Source organism: Triturus cristatus, chromosome 12 (assembly GCF_964204655.1).
Source record: "Triturus cristatus chromosome 12, aTriCri1.1, whole genome shotgun sequence".
In the NCBI taxonomy this organism is placed as follows: Eukaryota; Metazoa; Chordata; class Amphibia; order Caudata; family Salamandridae; genus Triturus; species Triturus cristatus.
The window spans coordinates 160367885-160376591 of record NC_140595.1 but is presented as its reverse complement, the minus strand read 5'-3'; the positions used below and the strand labels follow the sequence as shown (position 1 = coordinate 160376591).

The following is an 8707-nucleotide window of genomic DNA, read 5'->3' as shown; positions in this document are numbered from 1 at the left end:
CAGAGAGGTGGTAAACAGGCTATGCTCCACTGGAGGGACAAAGACATGCTGGACAGCCTAACACAAATATACCCATCAAATAGAAAGCAAGCAAATGTGAGTAATGGTAAGCAATGGGTGGAATACATTCCTCGGAAAGCCTTCGGCATGTCCCCTGCCTGTGGCATAACATTAGGCCCGCAGCCCCTGTAGTGCGGGGGTAGGAGGTGAGCTTCAGGGAGCCCCCTATAGCACTGAGCACAGGCGGGAGCCCTTGGCCTCAGAGCTCCTGACTGGGTTTTGAGTTGAGGGGGGGGGGGGGAGAAGGGAGCTCAAAGTTTGTTACGCTACTGCCCTCAATATGTCTTTGCAACCAGACAGCTGCGCTGTCTTGTACGCTTTGACCTAAATAGACTGCTGCTGTGAAAACACCAAAACAAAAACAAAAAAAGATTGATTTCTGTGCACAATGTATTTATTAGATAAATAATTTCTTGTGGGATGATTCAGGGTTCTTTTGAAATGAAAAAATAGTTCTCCTTAGATTAGAGTGCAAGCATACTGTAGGGGATGGAATGATACACCAAACAGCCAATAGCATGAGGTGAGACGGTTAAACTCCTAGAGGTGGAGCCAAAGACCACTCAATGTGTATTTGGAAGAATTTGTAACTCTGGCTCTTGCAGACAACTGGGCTGGCAAGCCAGGTCAAGAAAAGCACTGGACTCCTGTTCCTAAGAGCTTGAACATTGGTACTGCGTGTGTTGTGTATAAATATTCGGCTGCTGGGTGTGTAACATTCGACTTAGCAGCCGTAAAGATTTGTACGCTGCTGCTGTGGGTAAACATTTTAGGCGCAGCTTGCATGTGTGAAGTATTTGAACTTTAATTGCAGAAGATAAGGGGTTTTCGACAGAGGGTGGGTCCACTCCGCGCCTGACCCTGCTCGGTGCGCTCAGCCTGGCCCGGGAGGCGTCACTGTTGGGAAGCGGGGGAGGAGGCGGGGAGGGCCGGGCCATGCGTTGCAGGAGGCTGAGCGAGCGGACGGAGCAGGAACTGCAGAGTGACACGGTGTACCGGGTGAGGGCAGAGCGGAGGGGAGGGATGGAAAGAGTGAGAGGGAAGAGGAAAGAGAGGGAGTGGAGCCAGGAAGCGTGAGACGGGTCACGAGGGAGGAGAGGGGCAGAGAACGAGAGACAGTGTTGTAAGTTACCAGGAGGGAAAAGGGAGAGAGAAAGTGGAAAGAAGAGGGTTACCAATGCGTGGGTCAGCTGCCGATAGCGGAGAGATGAAGAGAGTGAGGGGGAAAGAGGAGAAGTGAGGGGGAGAAAGAAGGGAGACAGAGAGGGAAAAGGTTAGGCAAGGACTTGGAAGGTGGTGTGAAGTGAGCTGCGAGAGGGAGAAAGAAGGCGGCTGTGGCAAGTAATTGAGGGGAGACGGGATGTGAGAACGGAGAGGGAAAATGAAGGGAGCGGGTAAAGTCAAAGTGGGAGTGTAATAGGGGCGAGGGAGGTAAGAGAAGGCGAAGAGACAGTGAGAGGGGAAGGACCCGACTCACAGGAGGAAGCGCGAGACAGAGGGAGGAGGACGTGTGGGGGGCAGAGAGACCCCTCCGGATCAAATTATCGGATTTACAAAAACACCAGGCTTCCTGCGCCTGAAGGAACACCCCTGGAGGGGTCTGTGGGACGGAAACCGCCGGAGCCGCGCTGTAAGGTAAGGCTGCTGTATACTTATCATCAACTTCCTGCCGAAGCCCTCCCTGACAACCCCCCCCCCCCCCTTCAAGTGGTGCCCGTCAGTCTCGCTCGCAGGGGCAGGAGTGGAGCCAGCTGTGGGACGGCCACAGATGTGGGGCACTACTGGGTGTCTGAGGAAAGTATCTTACAGCTGTGAGGAAAACACCTGCGGGCGCGAAGGTAGGGTTGTAAGTGTTTGTGTGTAAGTGAGTGTACGAGGACAGGTGTGAGTCGGTGGAACAAACTGCAAGGGAAGGGGGCAGCAGGTGTGCTGTGCCTGTGGAGTACAATTCACGGCGTGGGGGACACGCGTGTCTGTGAACACACAGGGGAAAGGCGGGGGGGGGGATGTGTGGGTGGGCATCGCTTTGGTTGACGTGTGAAGGCAAGTAAGGCGAGAAGCGCACCCCTGCCTATGGCCAGGTGTGTGTGGAACTCAGTCACTGGTGCGTCTGTGCAACACTATTACAGGTGTTATGACAGGTGTACACGTGTGGTGCATTTTCATATGTGTGGGACTGATGTTTGCATTGGAAGCACACATTCGTCATCCTAATTAGACGTCTGAGTCCGTGAAACATCTGCACGCGACTGCGCATGCGTGTCCAGGTGTGTCAAGTCACGGCTGTGGCGCAGATGTGCTTTCTGAACTCGTGTATTTGGAAACGCCTTCCACCTAATGGAAAGTTGTGTTTGTATATAAGAACTCAAACATGTATTTATGTATTGGGATTTCTTTATATTGCATTTTAAACGTGACTATTATTTAGCACAGGCACGCGCAGCAAGTCAATACATCTAATTAAAACATTGGAATGTTGAGATCTCCAGTGAAGACAATGGTGTGGCTGAGGGCCAATAATCGCTGGTAAAGGCTTTCCGCACCTGCATTCCAAAGTGTCTCTTGCTGTTTATCTCTATTCATAACCTTCTACCCTCAGGGGGTGGAATGTTCTAACAGCCTTATAGCACGCATGCCTTGGGCGTCAATGGTTGTTAGCCTTAATAGGCCCATGTCTGTGTCTCAAGCCTATAACTTTGGTTCAGGGCCTTTAACAACTATTATTGCCCTGTTAGAAAAGGTAGATGGACCGGGAGGGTCGGCCGGGGTCAGGAGGAGAGGTCTCCGGGGAGAGCCGTCTCCAGCGATCGTACAGACAAGTAACTTCCCCCCCACAGACAGATATCACACACGGATAAGGTTCAGTGTTCTTTATAAGCACTTATTTAAGGTACGGTTAAATGGTACAAGGAGGTCTGGACTCAGGGGTCCCCTCGATTAGAGTCTCGCAAGGTAGGGAAGGGGGTAGCGGGACAGTCTATTTACCAATCAGGTAGTTCGGATGAGATGATGATGAGCTCACAATCCTCGAGCTTGGTGATTAGGTGGTATGGGCCGCGGCAGCGCCAGCAGGTCCCGGTGTGGATGGTCGTTACAACGGGCCGCGGCAGCGCCAGCAGGTCCCAGGAAGATGACTGTTGCAGAAGGCCGCGGCAGCGCCAGCAGGTCCCGGTGAGGATGGTCGTTACAACGGGCCGCGGCAGCGCCAGCAGGTCCCAGGAAGGTGAAGGTTGCAGAAGGCCGCGGCAGCGCCAGCAGGCAGGACGATGGTTCACAAGAGCGGGCTACGGCAGCGCCAGTAGACCGTCAGGGTTGAGTTCACTCGGTGTCTCTCGACTCCAGGATACAACTGCCTTCCTGCTCCGGAGCTGCCCCAGTTATAGGGCTGGTGCCCTTTGATGTCCGGACCCTCGCACTTGGAGGTCGGAGGGTCCGGGATGAAGGTGTCCAGACACCCAGCAGGGGGTGGAGCCAGTGCCTGGGGGAGCTGGGGGCGATCGGCACCTGGCGGGGGAGAGCCCTCGACACTTCGTTCTCCCATTGACCTGCCAAGTGGTCCGCTCACCTCCTGGGTGGATGGTGGTGCCGGGATGTCGGGGCCGGCCAGGCCCGGGGTTAGGGTCGAGGGGAGGCCGTGCGGCCGCGTGGTGCAGGGCCCAAGATGGCGGCTTGACCCGGCCGGGAAAGCCGGTGGGGCTGGACCCCGTGATGAGTAGGGGTCCGAGGGCAGAGGGTCCGTCGGGAGACGGAGTACAGGTGCTTGTTGCGGGGATATGCCAGGTGGGCCGGGGTTCGGGCCCCGTCGAGCGGGGAGGGAGCGGGCCGTTTGTGAGGCCTGTCCAACAGCCCTCAGTAGTGGGTTAATGCAGCCTTAAAAAAAATGGGCGTAAATTCAGCACAGAACTAATACAAAAGATTGAGGAAATTGGAAGCCGATGTGCAGCTCAATAGGATATGTTGTAATCCCATTTGAATCGCTGCAGGACTGGGATCATTAACTAGAAACAGCGAGGGAGTGACAGAAACCAGGGACCGCAGCTGAAAAGGCCTGGTTCCTAGTGGGCTCTCAGGATATCCAGGCACACAGTGTCTTTGTTACAGGTGACCGAAACCCCTCCCACAGTCAATAAAAGGGACCTGCTCGGATTGCTGTTTGTAACACGAGAGCTGTGTTTGGTATGCAGGCCAACCTGAGTGTCAGTTGCATCTCCACCTTTGTGACGTAGATGTGACTCTAGGTAGATGCTCAGGGGACAGGGCAGGAGTGTGTCTAGTGCATAAGTGTTCTCTGGGCGGCTCCTCAGAGGGTTTGCAGCAGGGTGTCTAGAGCACAGATTCACAAGTGTGTCTCTGGGCAGACTCTCAGAGGGTTTGGGCAGGAGGGTGTCTAGAGCACAGATTCACAAGTGTGTCTTTAGGCAGATGCTCAGGGGACAGGGCAGGAGCGTGTCTAGAGCATAAGTGTTCTCTGGGTGGCTCCTCAGAGGGTTCGCAGCAGGGTGTCTAGACTAGAGCATAGATTCACAAGTGTGTCTCTGGGCAGACTCTCAGGGGGTTTGGGCAGGAGGGTGTCTAGAGCACAGATTCATAAGTGTGTCTCTGGGCAGATGCTCAAGGGTTTGGGCACATGCCTGTCCAGAGCACAGATTCACAAGTGTGCCTCTGGGCAGATGCTCAGGGGTTTGGGCAGGTGCCTGTCCAGAGCACAGATTCACAAGTGTGCCTCTGGGCAGATGCTCAGGGCTTCGGGCAGGTGCGTGGCTAGAGCACAGATTCACAAGTGTGCCTCTGGGCAGATGCTCAGGGGTTTGGGCAGGTGCCTGTCCAGAGCACAGATTCACAAGTGTGCCTCTGGGCAGATGCTCAGGGGTTCGGGCAGGTGCGTGGCTAGAGAACAGATTCACAAGTGTGTCTCTGGGCAGACTCTTAGGGGGTTTGGCAGGAGGTTGTCTAGAGCACAGATTCACAAGTGTGTCTCTGGGCAGACTCTCAGAGGGTTTGGGCAGGAGGGTGTCTAGAGCACAGATTCATAAGTGTGTCTCTGGGCAGATGCTCAAGGGTTTGGGCAGGTGCCTGTCCAGAGCACAGATTCACAAGTGTGCCTCTGGGCAGATGCTCAGGGGTTTGGGCAGGTGTGTGTTTAGAGCACAGATTCACAAGTGTGTCTCTGGGCAGATGCTCAGGGGTTTGGGCAGGTGTGTGTTTAGAGCACAGATTCACAAGTGTGTCTCTGGGCAGACTCTCAGGGGGTTTGGGCAGGAGGGTGTCTAGAGCACAGATTCATAAGTGTGTCTCTGGGCAGATGCTCAAGGGTTTGGGCACATGCCTGTCCAGAGCACAGATTCACAAGTGTGCCTCTGGGCAGATGCTCAGAGATTTGAGCAGGTGCCTGTCCAGAGCACAGATTCACAAGTGTGCCTCTGGGCAGATGCTCAGGGGTTCGGGCAGGTGCGTGGCTAGAGCAGAGATTCACAAGTGTGCCTCTGGGCAGATGCTCAGGGGACAGGGCAGGTGTGTGTTTAGAGCACAGCTTCACAAGTGTGTCTCTGGGCGGACTCTTAGGGGGTTTGGCAGGAGGGTGTCTAGAGAACAGATTCATAAGTGTGTCTCTGGGCAGATGCTCAAGGGTTTGGGCACATGCCTGTCCAGAGCACAGATTCACAAGTGTGCCTCTGGGCAGATGCTCAGGGGTTAGGGCAGGTGCCTGTCCAGAGCACAGATTCACAAGTGTGCCTCTGGGCAGATACTCAGGGGTTCAAGCAGGTGCGTGGCTAGAGCACAGATTCACAAGTGTGCCTCTGGGCAGATGCTCAGGGGTTCGGGCAGGTGCGTGGCTAGAGCACAGATTCACAAGTGTGTCTCTGGGCAGATGCGCAGGGGTTTGGGCAGGTGTGTGTTTAGAGCACAGATTCACAAGTGTGTCTCTGGGCAGATGCTCAGAGGGTTGGGCAGGTGCGTGTCTAGACCACAGATTCACAAGTGTGCCTCTGTGCAGATGCTCAGGGGTTTGGGCAGGTGCGTGCTTAGAGCACAGATTCACAAGTGTGCCTCTGGGCAGATGCTCAGGGGACAGGGCGGGTGCATGTCCAGAGTGCAGATTCACTAGTGTGCCTCTGGGCAGATGCTCAGGGGTTTGGGCAGGTGCCTGTCCAGAGCACAGATTCACAAGTGTGCCACCAGGGGTTCGGGCAAGTGCATGGCTAGAGCACAGATTCACAAGTGTGTCTCTGGGCAGATGCTCAGGGGTTTGGGCAGGTGTGTGTTTAGAGCACAGATTCACAAGTGTGTCTCTGGGCAGACTCTTAGGGGGTTTGGCAGGAGGATGTCTAGAGAACAGATTCATAAGTGTGTCTCTGGGCAGATGCTCAAGGGTTTGGGCACATGCCTGTCCAGAGCAGAGATTCACAAGTGTGCCTCTGGGCAGATGCTCAGGGGTTTGGGCAGGTGCCTGTCCAGAGCACAGATTCACAAGTGTGTCTCTGGGCAGATGCTCAGGGGTTCAGGCAGGTGCGTGGCTAAAGCACAGATTCACAAGTGTGCCTCTGGGCAGATGCTCAGGGGTTTGGGCAGGTGCGTGCTTAGAGCACAGATTCACAAGTGTGCCTCTGGGCAGATGCTCAGGGGTTTGGGCAGGTGCCTGTCCAGAGCACAGATTCACAAGTGTGCCTCTGGGCAGATGCTCAGGGGTTCGGGCAGGTGCATGGCTAGAGCACAGATTCACAAGTGTGTCTCTGGGCAGATGCGCAGGGGTTTGGGCAGGTGTGTGTTTAGAGCACAGATTCACAAGTGTGTCTCTGGACAGATGCTCAGAGGGTTGGGCAGGTGCGTGTCTAGACCACAGATTCACAAGTGTGCCTCTGTGCAGATGCTCAGGGGTTTGGGCAGGTGTGTGCTTAGAGCACAAATTCACAAGTGTGCCTCTGGGCAGATGCTCAGGGGACAGGGCGGGTGCATGTCTAGAGTGCAGATTCACAAGTGTGTGCCTGGGCAGATGCTCAGGGGTTTGGGCAGGCGCCTCTCCAGAGCACAGATTCACAAGTGTGTCTCTGGGCAGATGCTCAGAGCATAGGGCAGGTGCGTGGCTAGAGCACAGATTCACACGTGTGTCTCTGGGCAGATGCTCAGGGGTTTGGACAGGTGCGTGTCTAGAGCACAGATTCATAAGTGTGCCTCTGGGCAGATGCTCAGGGGACAGGGCAGGTGCGTGGCTAGACCACGGATTCACAAGTGTGTCTCTGGACAGATGCTCAGGGGACAGGGCAGGTGCGGGTCCAGAGAGCAGAGTCACAAGTGTATCTCTGGGCAGACTCTCAGAGGGTGTGGGCAGGAGGGTGTCTAGAGAACAGATTCATAAGTGTGTCTCTGGGCAGATGCTCAAGGGTTTGGGCACATGCCTGTCCAGAGCACAGATTCACAAGTGTGCCTCTGGGCAGATGCTCAGGGGTTAGGGCAGGTGCCTGTCCAGAGCACAGATTCACAAGTGTGCCTCTGGGCAGATGCTCAGGGGTTCAAGCAGGTGCGTGGCTAGAGCACAGATTCACAAGTGTGCCTCTGGGCAGATGCTCAGGGGTTCGGGCAGGTGCGTGGCTAGAGCACAGATTCACAAGTGTGTCTCTGGGCAGATGCGCAGGGGTTTGGGCAGGTGTGTGTTTAGAGCACAGATTCACAAGTGTGTCTCTGGGCAGATGCTCAGAGGGTTGGGCAGGTGCGTGTCTAGACCACAGATTCACAAGTGTGCCTCTGTGCAGATGCTCAGGGGTTTGGGCAGGTGCGTGCTTAGAGCACAGATTCACAAGTGTGCCTCTGGGCAGATGCTCAGGGGACAGGGCGGGTGCATGTCCAGAGTGCAGATTCACAAGTGTGCCTCTGGGCAGATGCTCAGGGGTTTGGGCAGGTGCCTGTCCAGAGCACAGATTCACAAGTGTGCCACCAGGGGTTCGGGCAGGTGCATGGCTAGAGCACAGATTCACAAGTGTGTCTCTGGGCAGATGCTCAGGGGTTTGGGCAGGTGTGTGTTTAGAGCACAGATTCACAAGTGTGTCTCTGGGCAGACTCTTAGGGGGTTTGGCAGGAGGATGTCTAGAGAACAGATTCATAAGTGTGTCTCTGGGCAGATGCTCAAGGGTTTGGGCACATGCCTGTCCAGAGCAGAGATTCACAAGTGTGCCTCTGGGCAGATGCTCAGGGGTTTGGGCAGGTGCCTGTCCAGAGCACAGATTCACAAGTGTGCCTCTGGGCAGATGCTCAGGGGTTCAGGCAGGTGCGTGGCTAGAGCACAGATTCACAAGTGTGCCTCTGGGCAGATGCTCAGGGGTTTGGGCAGGTGCGTGCTTAGAGCACAGATTCACAAGTGTGCCTCTGGGCAGATGCTCAGGGGTTTGGGCAGGTGCCTGTCCAGAGCACAGATTCACAAGTGTGCCTCTGGGCAGATGCTCAGGGGTTCGGGCAGGTGCGTGGCTAGAGCACAGATTCACAAGTGTGTCTCTGGGCAGATGCGCAGGGGTTTGGGCAGGTGTGTGCTTAGAGCACAGATTCACAAGTGTGTCTCTGGGCAGATGCTCAAAGGGTTGGGCAGGTGCGTGTCTAGACCACAGATTCACAAGTGTGCCTATGTGCAGATGCTCAGGGGTTTGGGCAGGTGCGTGCT

General features: G+C 55.3%; 1 protein-coding gene across 4 annotated transcripts in view; it reads left to right on the top strand.

Moving 5' to 3' along the window:
• Window positions 1–1021: 1021 nt before the first annotated feature.
• Window positions 1022–8707, top strand: part of ARHGEF2 (Rho/Rac guanine nucleotide exchange factor 2) — a 724728-nt gene continuing 717042 nt past the window's right edge. For 3 of the 4 annotated variants that reach the window (XM_085638386.1, XM_085638383.1, XM_085638381.1), the window contains exon 1: window positions 1026–1695. The gene's annotated coding sequence lies outside the window, so the exon portion shown is untranslated. Of the gene's footprint in view, window positions 1696–8707 lie in introns of all 4 variants that reach the window. The other variant, XM_085638384.1, reaches the window with a different exon arrangement.